Consider the following 18,314-nt stretch of genomic DNA (forward strand, 5'->3'; position numbering starts at 1 on the left):
ACGTTTTTCTGCAACTCCAACACACAGACTGTTCTAGCTTTCCTAGCTGAACCGTGCAATTTCCAAACAGAGAGAGATCCTGCCACATCTCGCTTTCAGCTAAAGCTCACATCTTGGCTGGTCACTCACCAGCTCCAGCACCCTCGACTCTGCTTCGTCCAGCAGACTGGCACACCTAGAAAACACAGGCCCTGGTTCTAGTAAAAAGCTAGGCTGCTACAGCTAACCAAATCCTGCTGAGCTAGGACTCAACTTTGTCCTACCTGGCTCAGCTATATATCCCCCTACTCAAAGCCAGGGGTTGGATACCATCTGCCAAACAGTTCATACATAGCTCTGCAACCTACAGATTATATGCAATGCTGCCAGCACATCATGCGCCCAGGCTCTGCCACCTGCACATCACATACACAGGTCCTACTTGGCCCTGCTGCAATAAGCATATAGGCAAAGTTAGGTCCATAAATCTTTGGACAGTGACCGAATCTTGGTGATTTCAGCTCTGCATGCCACTATTTTTCCTATTTAAAATTAAACAACTGAGAAGCAATTAAAGTGGAGGCTTTCAGGTTTAATGAAAGGGGTTGAACAAAAATATCCGATGAAACTTTTTGGAATTGCAGACATTTTTCTAGAAAGCTTCATTACGGCGGCTTAAACGTAATTGGACAAATTAACTTTACTATATAAATAAAATGTTCATCTATAATACTTTGTAGACAATCCTTTGCAAGCAATGACTACCTGAAGTCTAGGAGCCATGGATGTAAACAATGCTGGATTTCCTCCTTTTTGATGCTTTCTAAGGGCTGCTATCCTGCCATCCTCTTCAGAGCTTACAGCTATATAACATACTGTAATGTCTTATACTGTACATTCTGTAATGTTATGCTGGTTGTACAGTATTTGTTGTTCTTTTCTGCCATCTACTCACCATTGTTATATGTGGTCATGTATTGCAGATGTAATCTCCTATCATGCCTCTCTCTCTGTGTAAGGGGCCCGTCACACATACAATTGTGGCCAAAAGTATTGACACCCCTGCAATTCTGTCAGATAATACACAGTTTCATCCTGAAAATGGTTACAAACACAAATTCTTTGGTATTATTATCTTCATTTAATTTGTCTTAAATGAAAAAACACAAAAGAGAATGAAGCAAAAAGCAAAACATTGATCATTTCACACAAAACTCCAAAAATGGGCCAGACAAAAGTATTGACACCCTCAGCCTAATACTTGGTTGCACAACCTTTAGCCAAAATAACTGCGACCAACCACTTCCGGTATCCATCAATGAGTTTCTTACAATGCTCTGCTGGAATTTTAGACCATTCTTCTTTGGCAAACTGCTCCAGGTCCCTGATATTTGAAGGGTGCCTTCTCCAAACTGCCATTTTTAGATCTCTCCACAAGTGTTCTATGCGATTCAGGTCTGGACTCATTGCTGGCCACCTTAGAAGTCTCCAGTGCTTTCTCTCAAACCATTTTCTAGTGCTTTTTGAAGTATGTTTTGGGTCATTGTCCTGCTGGAAGACCCATGACCTCTGAGGGAGACCCAGCTTTCTCACACTGGGCCCTACATTATGCTGCAAAATTTGTTGGTAGTCTTCAGACTTCATAATGCCATGCACACGGTCAAGCAGTCCAGTGCCAGAGGCAGCAAAGCAACCCCAAAACATCAGGGAACCTCCGCCATGTTTGACTGTAGGGACCGTGTTCTTTTCTTTGAATGCCTCTTTTTTTCTCCTGTAAACTCTATGTTGATGCCTTTGCCCAAAAAGCTCTACTTTTGTCTCATCTGACCAGAGAACATTCTTCCAAAACATTTTAGGCTTTTTCAGGTAAGTTTTGGCAAACTCCAGCCTGGCTTTTTTATGTCTCGGGGTAAGAAGTGGGGTCTTCCTGGGTCTCCTACCATACAGTCCCTTTTCATTCAGACACCGACGGATAGTAAGGGTTGACACAGTTGTACCCTCAGACTGCAGGGCAGCTTGAACTTGTTTGGATGTTAGTCGAGGTTCTTTATCCAACATCCGCACAATCTTGCGTTGAAATCTCTTGTCAATTTTCTTTTCCATCCACATCTAGGGAGGTTAGCCACAGTGCCATGGGCTTTAAACTTCTTGATGACACTGCGCACGGTAGACACAGGAACATTCAGGTATTTGGAGATGGACTTGAAGCCTTGAGATTGCTCATGCTTCCTCACAATTTGGTTTTTCAAGTCCTCAGACAGTTCTTTGGTCTTCTTTCTTTTCTCCATGCTCAATGTGGTACACACAAGGACACAGGACAGAGGTTGAGTCAACTTTAATCCATGTCAACTAGCTGCAAGTGTGATTTAGTTATTGCCAACACCTGTTAGGTGCCACAGGTAAGCTACAGGTGCTGTTAATTACACAAATTAGAGAAGCATCACATGATTTTTCGAACAGTGCCAATACTTTTGTCCACCCTCTTTTTTATGTTTGGTGTGGAATTATATCCAATTTGGCTTTAGGACAATTCTTTTTGTGTTTTTTCATTTAAGACAAATTAAATGAAGATAATAATACCAAAGAATTTGTGTTTGCAATCATTTTCAGGAAGAAACTGAGTATTATCTGACAGAATTGCAGGGGTGTCAATACTTTTGGCCACAACTGTAGCGATGCACCAGCGATCCCGACAACGATATGACCTTGTCAGGATCGCTGGTGTGTCACTACATGATCGCTGGTGAGCTGCCAAACAGCAGCTTCACCAGCGATCAGCACCAGCGACACGGGGTAACAAGCGACGCACATCGCATAGTTACCCACTGTGTACCTTAGTGCTTACCGCTGGTGCAGGAGCTGGTAACCAAGGTACACATCAGGTTTCTAAGCGGCGCACGCCACCGCCATCAGGGGCTTATCAACAGAAATCTGTAATGCTGTAGATAAACCCCCGATGTATACTGAAAGATAAGAAAAACAAGTTAGATTATACTCACCGGGGAGCAGGGTCGGGTGCGGTGGGTGTCGCAGTCCGGGTCCTCCCATCTTCATATGATGCCATCCTCCTTCTTAACTCTGCCCTCAACAGGGCAAATAAAGTACGCCGGAGCAGCGGCAGAAGTAAGTACTGCAGTGCACAGGCATCGGGAAAGGTCAGAGAGGTCCGTAAGGAGGAGGATGGAATCGTATGAAGATGGGAGGCGCCGGACCACGACAACCATCGGACCGGACCGGACACCCGGGGGAGTATAATCTAACTTTTTTTTAATCTTTCAGCTTACATCTGGGGCTTATCTACAGCATTACAGAATGCTGTAGATAAGCCCCTGATGGCGGTGCCGGCAGCTGATAGGGCTAAAATGGGGTGACAGACTCCCTTTAATAATGTGAAATGCTGCTTGATGGGGTTGAGATCTGGTGATTGACTCGACCATGGCAGAATATGAGACATCTTTGCATTAAAAAACTCCTGCATTGCTTTTGCAGTATGTTTGCGGTCATTTTCCATCTGTACTGTGAAGCGCAGTCCAATTAACCTTGCCGCATTTTGTTGAACCTGAGTAGAAAGTATTGCTCTGCACTCTTCAGAATTCATCCAGTTGCTTCTGTCTTCAGTCGCATCATCTATAAACACCAGTGGCTCAGTTACATTGGAAGCCATCACACTGACTCCACCATGAATTACAGAGGATGTGGTGTTCTTTGGATCAGGAGTAATTCCAAGCCTTCTCCAGACTATCATTTTCCCAACATTCTGCTACAGGTTGATCTTAGTTTTGCTTTTCTAAAACTGGGCAGCTTCTTTAGATTTTTTGGGGGGGCTAAGTCTAATCTGGCCTTTCTATTTTTCCGGCTGATTAACAGTTTGCCCCTTGTGGTGAACCCTCTGTATTTGCTTTTGTGAAGTCCTCTGTTTATGAGACTTGGATACTGAAACATCTACTTTCTGGAAAGTGTTCTTCCTTTGGGTGGATGTTGTGAAGGGGTTTTTCTTCACCATGGAAAGGATTCTGTGATCATTCACCACTGTTGTCTTAGATAGATGTCCAGGCCTTTTTGAGCTCCCAAGCTCACCAGCGTGCTTTTTTTTTTGCACAGTTTACCAAATTGTTATTTTGCCATTCCTAGGTTTTTTTTCATTTCAGTGGTGGTTTGTTTCTCTTCCATTGAGAACTCCTTTGATTGTTGTAGGTTCACAGCAAGAGCTTCCAAATGCAAATGCCATACCTAAAATAAGCATCATACCTTTTACCTTCTTAATAGATGATGGATTAATGAGGGAAAAGCCTGTGCAGCCCATTAAAGAGCTTTTAAGATAATTGCCCAATTACTTTTGCTCCCTTGAGAAAAGGCAGCTACAATTTTAAACAGCTGTAATTCCTAAACCCTTACTCCAATTAGTATGGGAATACCCTCAAATTAAAGCTGAGAGTCTACATTTTAAGCCCATACTGATCATTATATAACTGCCTTGTGAATGTGTTTTAGCAAACAGCTAAAATGCTCATATGACGTAACAGCTCCAAAAATTAGTCATTTTCCAATAAGTAAAGTAGACCAGGGATGCGAATGAAGTGAGTTACATAAGTTCACATAATTATAAAAATATTGCGTAAGCACAAAGAATCATATATGTGCAATTCAGAAAAGTGCAATAGTGCATAATGTATACATTCCGTTATATAACATCCATTTCACATAATGTATAAATACAATATTATGTATAAATTAATTACATATACAGGTGTTTCTAAATAAGAGAGATTAATGGCTCACCTGATCCGTAGGCACATCAAAGACATCATACTCATATACAGAGCGCACGCCCAGGCTCCAAAAGTCAAACTGTGATGTGTTCAGTCATCATAATTAGCTTGAATCATTCCACCAGTGTGCACATGAGCGCATCACATAATAACTTAGAGTACACCATATTGGCCTGTGTTGTAGTTCCATGCTGGGATTACCCCATATTGAACCACAGTAGTGCAAGTGTTACCGTGCACATTGCATTAAGTATACAAGCAAAATTACCCTACTTAAAAAGCGGACCCTGCATAGCATAGAAACATTTTTTATCATATAAAGGGAAACAGTGGATTATTGTAAAGATATGTACCTGGGCAGACTGGATAATTAATATGAAGAAAATAAAAAGAATAAATGAATAATGAACTCACTAATCCCCAAAACAGTCTATCAGGACTTTGAATATAGGCTCATTATTAAGTGGCACCTGCACAACCATAACATTACAAACCTCTATAAAAGGTCAAATCTCACTATGTCTGCATATTGGGCAGCACTGAGTAGGTAGATGCAATGTTCACCCAAAGAAACAGTGCAGCAGATGAAAGACACAGCATGTTTATTTCCTTTCAAAATTGGAACATGTCCAGTAGTGGCATGAGCTCAGAACTGGCAGCAACCAGGAGAGCCCAACTACATCCATCTACTGTAACAAGAAATCTGGCCAGAAGTAGCCTTCATGGAAGAAATTCAGCCAAAACCAAACCTTCAACATGGAAACAAGGCCAAGTGACACAACTATGCATGAGATCATAGGAACTTGGGTTCAGAAAAAAGTCAGCAGGTGCTCTAGTGCGATGTGTCAAAATGTGAAATATTTGGCTGCAATAGAAGGCAATTTGTTCAATGAAGGGCTGGAAAGCTGCAAAATAATGAGCGTCTGCAGTCAACAGTGAAGCATGTGGTGGTTCTTCGTAAGTTTGGAGCTGGATTTCACCAAATGTAGTTGGGAATTTGGCCATTATAATTAGTGTCCTCGATGTTGAAAATTACACGCAGATACTTAGCCATCATGCAATACCATCAGGGAGACGACCCAAAACATACAGCCAACGTCATTAAGAACTATCTTCAGTGTAAATAAGAGCAAGGAGTTTTGGAAATAATGATAAGGCCTACAGAGAGCCCTGATATCAACACTTAGTCTGTCTGGAATTACATGCAGACAGAAGGATTTGCACAAGCGACATTCACAGAAGACCAATGGTTAGTTTTCCAAGATGTTTGGAACAATCTCCCTTTGAAGTTCCTTCAAAAACTATGTGCAAGTTTACCTTGAAGAACTGATGCGGTTTTGAAGGCAAAAGGGAGGTCACACCAAATATTGATTCATTTTAGATTTCTCTTATGTTCATTTGTGAAGTACAGTATTCAGATGTACGGGACATCTTGTTCTCAAAGACTCCATTTTTGTGCTTGCGACGCCATTTTGTTGTTTACCAGATAAATTTTGCAACTAGGGGAAAGTTCGCGGCTGTTATGAAACCAGACTGTTCTAGTCTGAACAAGATATAAGATATGAGACCCTGATGAATGTGCTATTGTTCTATTCTCTATGCCATGTAACTAGGGACATAAATGTAGTTTCCGGTTTTCTTGCAATACTATTGGCTTATAAAGTAAAAAAGTGTTACGATGCTATTGGTAGTTGTGTACTTTGTATAATTAAGCAAAATATTACAAAATAGGTGACATAATAAGCGGGGTTAGTGATCTGCCTTGATCCTCCCATACAGAGACTCATCTCCGTCTGGTCATTCTCAGTTGCTAGCAACACTCTATGGATTAATTTGGAAATCACTTGGTCAACCGTGAAAGGTCATTTCAGATCCTCCCTCGACAGCTGGCTGCCCAACGTGGGGGCCCCCGAATAGGGACGCCTCTTCCCCGGAGGAAAACAAGACAAAGGACCCTCAGACCAGACACAGGCACTGGAAAATTGGGACTGATCATCCCCCACGACAACCACGGTAAGTTGGCAGTTATACTGTACAGACTGACCGTTTGGTGTGGTTTTCCTGTGCTTGTTACTGCAAAGAGGATCTGAGGTTTGTCCTTGATGGTGGGGTGATTCTTGGGTGGCTTGGCACATGAATTGTGTGATGAAGGTTATACAGAAGTGGAAAAGGAAGTGAATTCTGAATTCTGATTGTTTCTGTTACTGCTATGTTGAAGAAGGAAAATTGTCTATTACTATGACAAGGACTGGATGTTTTGTGGTGCAAGAAAGTGACTGAGAGTAATAAGAAAGTGGCTGAGGGTAATGTGCCAGGAAGACAATTAAAAATGATGGTCTGGAACAAGAGGTCTCCCTGCTAGATAAGGTCCCTTCCCCAGGAAATCAAGCCTCTCCTCTCGACTGTAAGCTCTGTGCCCCTTAACCCCAGGGCACCAATATATCCTGGGCTGCCAAAACCCAGTGCGCCCGATCCTATGATCCTGCTGGGTGGATTTGTGCCGTATGCGGAGTTACTAATCCTCAATGGAGAGAGGTCTGTTACAATTGTGGAGCAAGGAGACCCGGAGTCGCAGCCCCCACCTTTCCCTTGTTAAACGCTGACGGTACCTATTATCAGCCACTGCCAGCCTCAGTCCCTGCTATGTCTAGTATTGCTAGTGTTTATGAGTATCCACCCCCTCCTACTTTAGTCACCCGGTCAGAGACAGGATACACAGAGGAGATAGAAGATTTCCAGGAAATGTATTCCAATGTTATTCCTGGACCCCACTGTCATGATGTGCTCTTTAGGATAGGGACAGGGGATCTCACGAAGCAGCACATTGCGGCCATAGTAAATGCCACGAATAATCAACTCCACCATGTTGGAGGACTGGCCGCAAATATTTCACAGAAAGTTGGACCCATGATACAGGAAGAATCTTATTCGTATATAAAAATGTATGGCCAAGTAGAAACAGGACAGGTCGCAGCAACCAGAGCAGGACAGCTGCCGTGTCAATATGTAATACATGCAGTGGGACCACGATATGATCCTACCAACATTCCTAGGTCCCAACAATTGCTTACTGAGGCTGTCCAGAACGCAATCCTGTATGCCTCCTCCGTCCCCCCCCTCCGGTACGATGCCTCAACATACAGTGGCCATACCATTAATCTCTGCCGGTATCTTTCAATATTCCAGGAAGGATGCCGCCATGGTCATAGTATCAGCAATAGAGCGGTGTATACAAGAAAACCCCATAAAATTGGAGGAGGTCCGATTTGTCCGACAGCCGCCTAACGGCCCATCAGGCAATGCAATCTTTAACTGTAACAGAGCCTCCTGCCCCGCTTCCACAGCAGATGCCTCTTGTGCCCATACTACCGCCTCCTCCTCCTCCTGCCCCCAAGTCACCAGTATCCAAATTTGAAGAGGATAATGTGGAAACCACTCCTGACAGGACAAAGTATACCCCCTTTACCCCATCCCAAATAGACACCCTTTGCAATCAATTACCCGATCCAGAGACTTCCCCCATGGCCTTCTACAGGCAAATGGCAGCAAATCGAGAGATTTATTCCACTCCCCGAAGAGATCTATTACACATACTTCGAGTAAAAGCTGGGGAGGGGTATTTTCCAATTATTGAGGGTGGCATAATGTATAATGTGAATCTGGATGGGGGAACCCATGAGAGTGGTGTCAATTTCTGCAATGCTTTAAAGGTTTGGGCACAAGATAGACTAGCGGATCAAGCTACCTCTCTCACAGATGTCACACAGGACAAGGGGGACTGCCGAGAAGTTCTTTGGGCGTCTTATGGTGGTATTTAAAGAACTGGGATTCTCACTGTATAATAAAGCCCATACACACCTTTTTGTGGCAGCTTTGATGTCCGGCCTTAAACCCGAATTGCAAGAGGCCATAATGTCAGTTAGACCTGACGTCGAGAATTCCACTCCGGAAAATGCATTAAAAGTAGTAAAAAGTTTTCAGAAAAATCTAGCTCGCTCTGCATCAGCAGGGAAACCGAAAAGCAAGCCAGCAGCTGCAGCTGTTCCAGCTCCCCCTCCCACCACCGCCCCCACCACATCCCCCACCGCCCCCACCGCAGCTGAAAGCACACAGCTCGTTCCTTATCAGTGGCCCACACAGCAAGCTCCAGCTCCTGTGCTCCAACCATACACAAATTCAGGTCCCTACTCCAATATCTCTTCCAATCCTATGACTGGGAACTTTACTCCCCAGATTCGCCATGCCAATTCTCGCCTGCAATGCTGACACTGTGGCCGACTCGGTCACTTTCAGAGAGATTGTCACACCCTCACTGATAGATGCTACCCTCAAGTTCCCCCTTCCAATCGTAACCTAAATACTGGGAATTCTAGAGGGTACCTCAGTTACGGACAGTCCCAAAATCCTGATAATTGTCCATACTGAAGGAGTGGCCAACCAGGGTCTGCCATCACGATGTCCTCCACCAAACCTGGGGCATGCTCATCTGTCACGCTCCCTGTAGGGGACACCCTTGTTAAGTTCATGTAGACACTGGGGCGGCCAATTCTATAATCAAGTCATCAGATGTACTTACGGATATCCCTATTCAATTCTCAGATCAAGAGCTTGTTTTAAATGGAGTAGATGGCAGACTGTTGTGAGTTCATTTTCCCCTTCACCATTGAGGTCTGATGAACTCCCTCTTCTGGTGAAGGAAGATAGTGAGGCTGATTACCAAGCACCTGGGCAGGATGATGATGACTGGGTGACTGGAATTGCTGACTGGATATAAGGCAGCCAACGCCCTTCTGCCTTGCCGGTGATTTCTCTGAGGGATTCTTGGAGACCAGTCTGATTCCTGCTCCTCAAAAGCGAAGTTTTCTGCTCTGCTTTTTGCATTTGTGTTTTGGTTTTGTTTTGCCTTGTTTTTCTGGATTTCTGCCATTCCCTGCTGGGGTGAGCTGAATTCCTTTTTGCTCTGTCTTCAGAAAATACCTGAGTACTGATATAGTCTTTTTGAAGCCTAGCGTCTTCAGGGCTTTTTTCCCTATCAGTCTGTTGGCTCTTGTTATGATAGGGTTTTGGCGGATTGCAGACAGCAGCTTTTCTATCCTGTCCTATTTAGTTAGCTTGGGCCCCATCATTTGCTCAGCCTATCTTTCTATCTGTGTGAGTGTTTTTTCATCTTGCTTCACCGTCATTATATGTTGGGGGCTGCCTATTGCTTTGGGGTCTGCTCTGGGGCAGTTTAGATTTCCCTTTCTAAGGCTGTCTTTAGGCTATTTAGTTCTCCGGCTGTGATCGAGGGGTCTAGGGCACCGTAGGAACCCCCCACGGCTACTGCTAGTTGTTGTTGATAGGTTCAGGGGTCTGCAATCCGATAGCTGCCAACTTCTCTGGTTTTCTGGACTTAGCTAGTATTTCTGCTTTTGCCTCCTACGGTGACTCATTCATAACAGCAGACCCAATCAACATACTCTTACAAAACCCATCCCTGTGGGACCCTTCCCCGTGGATACTGCTCAGTTCCTGATCTCTCCCACATGTCCAGTAAATTTACTAGGAGCAGATTTATTATCGCAGTTCCGCTCCATAATACAATTCAAAGATGATGGTCAGATGGTTCTTACGTTATATAACCCTTATGCAGATGAAGACAGTGAGGAAATTTTTATTTTGCATGCCCTTCCCACAGTTATGATGGCCCTGATAGGCCCAGATCCACCCCCAATATTGCCTGAGGATCAACGACTCACCTCATACCTCTCAGAGATACCATCTAAACTTTGGTCAAAAGGGCCAAATGATATAGGGAAAATGCCTGTAGAACCAGTAAAAGTGTTTCTCAATCCTGGTGCCCCTTTTCCCAAAGTCAATCAAATATCCTTTGAAACATGATCAGGAGCGGGGCCTCCAGGAACAAACACAAACGTTACTTGAGAATGGTGCTCTGATACCCCGTGTTTCTCCATGTAATATGCCCTTGTTTCCCTTTAAGAAAAAGACCCCGCCTGGCCAGCCCCCTGTGTACCGGCTGGTACAAGATCTATGGGCAGTTAATGCAGCTACTGTTCTGGAAACTCCAGTGGTGCCTAATCCACATACTCTTTTGTCCCAAATACCCCAGGATGCTGCTTGGTTTACAGTCATCGACCTTGCCAATGCCTTCTTTAGCATTCCGTTACACCCAGATTGCCAGTTTCTGTTTGCATTCACTTATCAGGGTGGACAGTTAACATGGACAGTTATGCCACAAGGGCCCCAAAACAGTCCCAACCAGTTTGCAAAAAACATGGGCGAGTGTCTTTTGCCCTGGCAGCTAAATCACCCCCAGGTCACACTGCTTCAGTATGTGGATGATCTTTTGTTGTGTGCACTAACGGAGCAGGAAGCCATTGCTGACACTGTTAGCCTCCTCAAGTATCTGGCAGATCTGAACTGTCGGGTTTCGGCCTTGAAACTTCAGTTCTGCCTTGGTCAAGTGATATTCTTGGGTCACTGTCTCCTTCAGGGTGTCAGACACCTCACAGAAGAAAGAAAAATAGCTATCAGCTCCCTTTCTTTCCCAAAAGATGAAGCTGAACTCCAGCGTTTTCTTGGACTATGTACTTATTGTCGTCAGTGGATACCGGATGCATCCCGCATAATGCAACCCCTTTACAATGCCTTGAAAAACGGTATAATGAGCTAAAAGGAAAGATCATCGGTTTGTATGTAAGCCTCCATTGTGCTTTCTCTGAGTTCAGCGGCTTATTGATTCCACCCCTGCTTTGGGCATCCCGGACTATACTCGACTGTTCCATTTGTATGTGTCTGAGGATGAAGGTCACGCAGCAGGGGTACTTACACAATTACATGGCAAAAGGCAACAACCAGTGGGCTATTATTCGGCCCACCTCGACCCCGTGGCCCGAGCATCACCAAGTTGCATGAGGGCAGTTCACGCCACTCACTCGTTGCTCGACAAAACTGCAGACATAATTCTTGGACATGAAACGCACATTTTTGCCCCGCATGACATTGCAGCAATACTGACACTTCAGCAACCAAGACATTTGACTGTGCAGCGACACTTACGGCTGCAGTGTTCACTCCTTTTGCCTGACTATGTCAAGTTACATCGCTGTACTACAATCAACCCCGCTACTTTACTGCCGATCCCCAAGAAAGATGGCAGTGATGAGGATTACCTCCAACATGATTGTTCCCAACTTCTGACTGAAGAAACAGCTACTCCATCAAATGTCAGCGAAAATCCACTCCCAGATCCTGATCTGGTGTTATACACGGATGGTTCAAGATATGCTGATGAGTTTGGTAGATTCCACACCGGATACGCTGTTACCACAGAGGACACTGTAGTGCACGCAGCTGCGCTCCTGCCCTCACAGTCAGCAGAAGAAGCAGAAATTCAGGCTCTGTCTACTGCATGTATTTTGGCCAAGAACAGACAGGCTAATATATACACGGACTCACGGTATGCATTTGGTATTGCTCATGATTTTGGGGCTCTATGGGCCAATCGAGGGTTTATTACTACTGCCGGAACCCCAGTGAAAAATGCTGAAGCTGTTAAAACCCTCATGGATTCGATCAAATTACCTACTCAGGTGGCCATTATCAAAGTTAAGGCGCACGGTCCTAGGAACAGTCCACAGACTGTTGGCAACGCATTTGCAGATATGCAAGCAAAAGATGCTGCTCTTTTACCCATTGAACCAACCATACCAACTATGGTGACCACACGTTCTCAGCGTAAACAGTTACAAGAAGCATTGATCCTACAAGAACCTGATGATCTACAACAGACTGAAGTTTTCTGTCGGACCCCGCGAGACCGCTTAATGATCATGCAGAGAATGTCACATGGACCTACACATCTAGGAAAGAATCAGGCCCTCGCACTGGTGCAAAAATTCTACTGGGCCCTGGGTATTTCCACAGTTTTGACAGCGCTCAACTGTGCCTGTAATATCTGTCAGACCTGCAATCCCGGTCAACTTCAACGAGTACCCCTGAAGCATCTTGCTAAGCCCGACTATCCTTTCCAAAGGCTCCAGGTGGACCATATCACGTTACCTAAGTCTGGATGGTATGAATATGGTTTGGTTGTTGTTGACATGTTCTCCAGGTGGCCAGAAGCATTCCCTGTTACGAACATGACTGCAAAAACCACAGCGAAGAAACTGGTGATGGAAGTCATATGCAGATATGGGGTTCCAGAAGTTGTTCAAAGTGATCAAGGTCCAGCTGGTGTGAACTTATTTTCTTGTGTGCCTCTGGTTTCTGGTGAGGGAGCTGGTTGTGCTGACAGAGGAGTTGTGAGTTCTCTTTCCGGGCTCCCTCTGGTGGTGGCAGGAGGTAGTGAAGCTGATCTAATTAACAGAGACCTGCCACCTGATAATGAGTAAGAGGATTGGACATCTGGAGTCTCAGACTGGATTTAAGACAGCCGACTCCCTATTCCCATGCTGGTGATTTTTTCCTGCCTCCTGAGGTCTTAGTTTCCAGCTCAGTTCCTGCCTTCTCAAGCTAAGTTGTCTTTGCTAATGTTCACATTTGATTTGGTTTGGTCTATTCAGTTTTTTGTGTGGTCAGCCAGCCCTGGCTGGGGCTGTGCTGAATTTTCCACTCTTATGTCACTGTATGTGCCAGTTTGCTTTTTGTCCCTTATTAGATTGGCCTCTTTTTGCTCTGTTCTCAGAATATGCCAGAGTGCTGATATAGTGGGAGAAGTCTAGTGACTTCAGGGTGTTTTTTGAAATCAGAAGTGTTGGACATTTTTGCAGGGTTTTTTGGCATGATTGCAGACAGTATCTTTCCTTTCCTGTCCTTTCTAGTTAGTGTGGGCCCCATCGTTTGCTCAGCCTATTTTCCTACCTGTGTTCGTGTTTTCATCTTGCCTCACCATCAATACATGTGTGGGGGCTGTCTATTCCTTTGGGGTCTGCTCTGGGGCAATTTTAGATTTCCCCTTTTCTTGCTTTAGGCTTATTTAGTCCTTTGGCTGTGACGAGGCGTCTAGAATCATCATAGGTACGCTCCGCGGCTGCGGTTAGTTGTATGGTTAGGATCAGGGGTCTGCAATCCATGTAGTTACCAACCTCTCTGGTTTTCTGTGACTTGGCTTGGTCTTGTTTTCCTCCTCGGTGACCCACTCACAACACCGGCCTTTTCTTCTCATGTGTACCAAGAAGTTCTGACAATGTTTGTATCAACTGTAGCCATGCATACTCCGTACCATCCACAATCCAGTGGGAAAGTTGAGAGGATGAACGGCACACTGAAGGGACAATTGACCAAAATGATGCAGGAGACTACGGCTCCATGGCCAGAGCTCCTACCCATTGTACTATACCACATTCGTACCACCCCTATTGCAAAACATGGCCTGTCCCCATATGAGATATTGTTTGGTGCTAGGCCCCCAGTTGCAAATTTCCAGACTCAACAGTTATCAGAAGAAACTGACCATGCTGTTCAATATGTTATTCAGCTTAGTCAAAATCTTGCTAACACCCATGCTCTAGTTGTTTCTTCTCTTCCAGATTCAGCAGAAACCGACACCTGTCATAACCTGAAGCCTGGTGATTTGGTAGTCATGAAAAAGCATGTCAGGAAGCATGGACTAGAACCCTTGTATGACGGTCCCTATCAAGTCCTCCTCATCACACCTACATCAGTGAAACTAGAAGGAAGACCAACTTGGATCCACGCATCGCACTGCAAGCTGGTTAAACAAGCCAATAGCAAATAAAGGGGGCATAATGTTTTGGTTTTTCAAACTTTCCATATTACTATTGGTAACCGCACGTGACAGCCTAAATTCCCCAACGTGTCATGAACTCATTTTCTGCTCCACCAGTTGAGAGTTCCCCTTCTGTTCTCCCTCTGGTGGTGACAGGAGGTAGTGCTGTTGGTTTAAGTGGTAGTGATCTGCCACCTGATGAGGAAGATAACGATTGGATCTCTGGAGTATCAGACTGGATATAAGACAGCCGACGCCCTATCCGGGTGCTGGTGATTCAGTCTGCTTCTCAGGTCCTGGACTTCAGCTCTCTTCCAGTCTTCTCAAGTTAAGTTTGTTTTTTTGCTAATGTTCGCACTTGCGCTTGTTGGTCAATTCAGTTTTTTTGTGTAATCAGCTTGCCCCTGCTGGGGCTATGCTGAATTTCCATTCCTATTAATCAGTATTTGCCAATCTGATTTTTGTTCCTTATTGGATTGGCCTCTTTTTTGCTCTGTCTCAGAATATTTCAGAGTGCTGATATAGGTTTAGAAGTCTAGTGACTTCAGGGTTAATTTTGCTATCAGAAGTGTTGGACAATATTTTTGTAGGTTGATTTTTGGCAGATTGCAGACAGTGTCTTTCCTTTTCTGTCCTTTTTAGTTAGCCGGGCCCCATCATTTGCTCAGCCTATTTTCCTGCCTTTGTTTGTATTTTCATCTTGCCTCACCGTCAATACATGTGGGGGGCTGTCTTTCCTTTGGGGTCTGCTCTGGGGCAGTTAGTTTTCCTCTTTTCCTGCTTTAGGCTTATGTAGTTCTCCGGTTGTGATGAGGCGTCTAGGACCAACGTAGGAACGCTCCACGACTGCTTCTAGTTGTGCAGTTAAGATCAGGGATCTGCAATCTGCATAGTTACCAACTTCTCTGGTTTTCTGAGACTTAGCTTGTTGTCTTGTTTTTCCTCCTCGGTTTCCCATTCATAACACCAACGTCCTTGAATAATAAGTTTGTGGTCAGACACCTTCTCCTTTCTCAATCCAGCCAATTGGTTTAAGGGAATTGGGGGCTGGATAGCTGGGATCTTACAAAGCTTGTTACACATTGCTGCCTGTATCCTTGTTGTATATGTGATACTAAAACTTGTTCTTTGGTGTATTTCTGCATGTATTAGGAAATTCTGCACTAGGACAGCTAATGTTGATACCAAAGGCGTCGTCGCCCCTGCTCTTCTCTACACCGATTTTAAAAGGTTACTCGATGAAGATGTTGAAGCCAAGCGCATGGCTACTTTCAAAAGATCTCCACCACCGTCATCAAAAATTGTTATTCGTAAATTGCAGCATACAGGGGGGATGGGTGCGCCGCAACAGCCATGACTGATAACATGGCATCAGCCATGTGAAGACCAGAACCCCTCAAGCTTATGGCTTGGGCTAGCATCTCTGATGCTGCATATTAGTTAACAAAATGTATCTAGGGGGGATTGTGAAGTACAGTATTCATATGTATGGGACATCTTGTTCTCAAACACTCCATTTTTGTGCTTGCGATGCCATTTTGTTGTTTACCAGATACATTTTGTAACTAGGGGAAAGTTCGCGGCTGTTATGAAACCAGACTGTTCTAGTCTGAACAAGATATAGGATATGAGACCCTGATTAATGTGCTATTGTTCTATCCTCTATGCCACGTAACTAGGGACATAAATATAGTTTCCGGTTTTCTTGCAATACTATTGGCTTATAAAGTAAAAGTGTTACGATGCTATTGGTAGCTGTGTACTTTGTATAATTAAGCAAAATATTATAAAAGAGGTGACGTAATAAACGGGGTTAGTGATCTGCCTTGATCCTTCCATACAGAGACTCATCTCCGTCTGGTCATTTTCAGCTGCTAGCAACACTCTGTGGATTAATTTGGAAATCACTTGGTCAACTGTGAAGGGTCATTTCAGATCCTCCCTCGACACATTCACTTCACATTTTGTGAATAAAAACATGTGAAAGCATTTCGACACGTTTGCTTAAAGTTTTTGCATGTATAATATTGGGAGATTTGCTGTGCTTTTTACCATTTATGTGTCTCCAGGGAACCAATGTTGTCCTCCCTTTGTTTGATGGCCCTAAAGGGTTTGTTGCTAGCTTTCTGTTGTGAATAACTTCTTTAATATCTTGAGGATTCTCAAGAACCTCTCCTAATTCTTTGTTGCACTATGACTAGAGAAATTATAATTATATTCTATAAATATGTAGCTGTGAGGGACGAGGGAGACTCCATTTTGGATTTATTAATTCAGACCCCATAGCTTATCCAGAGACCTCCCTTCACTGCAGGGCTGTGGCCCCCACCCTTGGGATAAGTACACAATCCCCCCAAAAAACAACTTTGCCATTTGGCCAGAGAATTAGAGGCCACGTGTTAATGAAGGCAAGGAGGAGCAGAGCTGAGACCCCCTGCTGTCTTTTGTGCAAGGCAGCCAACATCAATGGTAGCTCTAGACACTTGGGCACCAGGCCCGGATTGGCAATATAACCAACCGGGCATTTTCCCGCTGGGCCGCTGTCATGTGGGCCGCGGGCGGCAGCGCCCGATCATCTGGCCGCTTGCCAGCGGCTGTGGCCACTGTGGCTCCTGCCGCCGGCCCTCTGCGGGCATGGCAGTGATAGTTTCCAAGTTCCTCCCGCACTGCAGGGAGATAAGCCACCACGCCTCCCCCCACGCACCCCATCCTCGCCGTAGCATGAGACGCCCCCGCCCCCGCAGCCACTCACAGTGTCGCTTGCCTTCTCTGTTCGCAGGACCTGTGATGAGGTCACAGGAGGGGAGGAGTCAGGGGGTCACATGATCAGGAGCCTTTGTCCAGACCCCTGATCATGTGACCCCTGACTCCGCCCCTCCTGTGACCTCATCACAGGTCCTGTGCGCACAGCCTTGCCTCTTGGTGTCTGCAAGACTCTGCTGTGCTGTTGGCTGTTGTCATGGTGCTGGATGAGATAAGTATGTGTGGGGTCAGGAGGGGTTTACAGGGTAGATGTAGCAGGGCTGTATGTGTATGGGGTGTACTGAGCGGAGCCGTGTGTGTACGAGGTGTACGGAGCGGAGCCGTGTGTGTACGAGGTGTACGGAGCGGAGCCGTGTGTGTATGAGGTGTACGGAGCAGAGCCGTGTGTGTATGAGGTGTACGGAGCAGAGCCGTGTGTGTACGAGGTGTACGGAGCGGAGCCGTGTGTGTACGAGGTGTACGGAGCAGAGCCGTGTGTGTACGAGGTGTACAGAGCGGATCCATGTGTGTACGAGGTGTATGGAGCGGAGCCGTGTGTGTACGAGGTGTAATGAGCGGAGCCGTGTGTGTACGAGGTGTACGGAGCGGAGCCATGTGTGTACGAGGTGTATGGAGCGGAGCCATGTGTGTACGAGGTGTACGGAACAGAGCCGCGTGTACGAGGTGTACGGAGCGGAGCCGTGTGTACGAGGTGTACGGAGCTGAGCCGTGTGCGTATGAGGTGTATGGAACAGAGCCGCGTGCACGAGGTGTACGGAACAGAGCCGCGTGTACGAGGTGTACAGAACGGAGCCGCGTGTGTACGAAGTGTATGGAGAGGAGCCGTGTGTGTATGAGGTGTACGGAACAGAGCCGCGTGTGTACTTGGTGTACGGAGCGGAGCCGCGTGTGTTTGGGGTATACGAAGCGGAGCCAAGTGTGTACGAAGCATACAAAGCGGGCTTTTCCCACGGACACAGGAGTACATGGCGGAGCCCCGAGGAGCATTTTAAAACACACACGTGATGTTCCACCTGAAGTGATGTGCTTGAAGCTGACCGGAAATTAGATAATTTCTTGAGGAGATTGTAACA

The sequence above is a fragment of the Dendrobates tinctorius genome, unplaced genomic scaffold (assembly GCF_039654945.1).
Source record: "Dendrobates tinctorius isolate UK_male_01 unplaced genomic scaffold, ASM3965494v1 ptg000194l, whole genome shotgun sequence".
Classification (NCBI taxonomy): domain Eukaryota; kingdom Metazoa; phylum Chordata; class Amphibia; order Anura; family Dendrobatidae; genus Dendrobates; species Dendrobates tinctorius.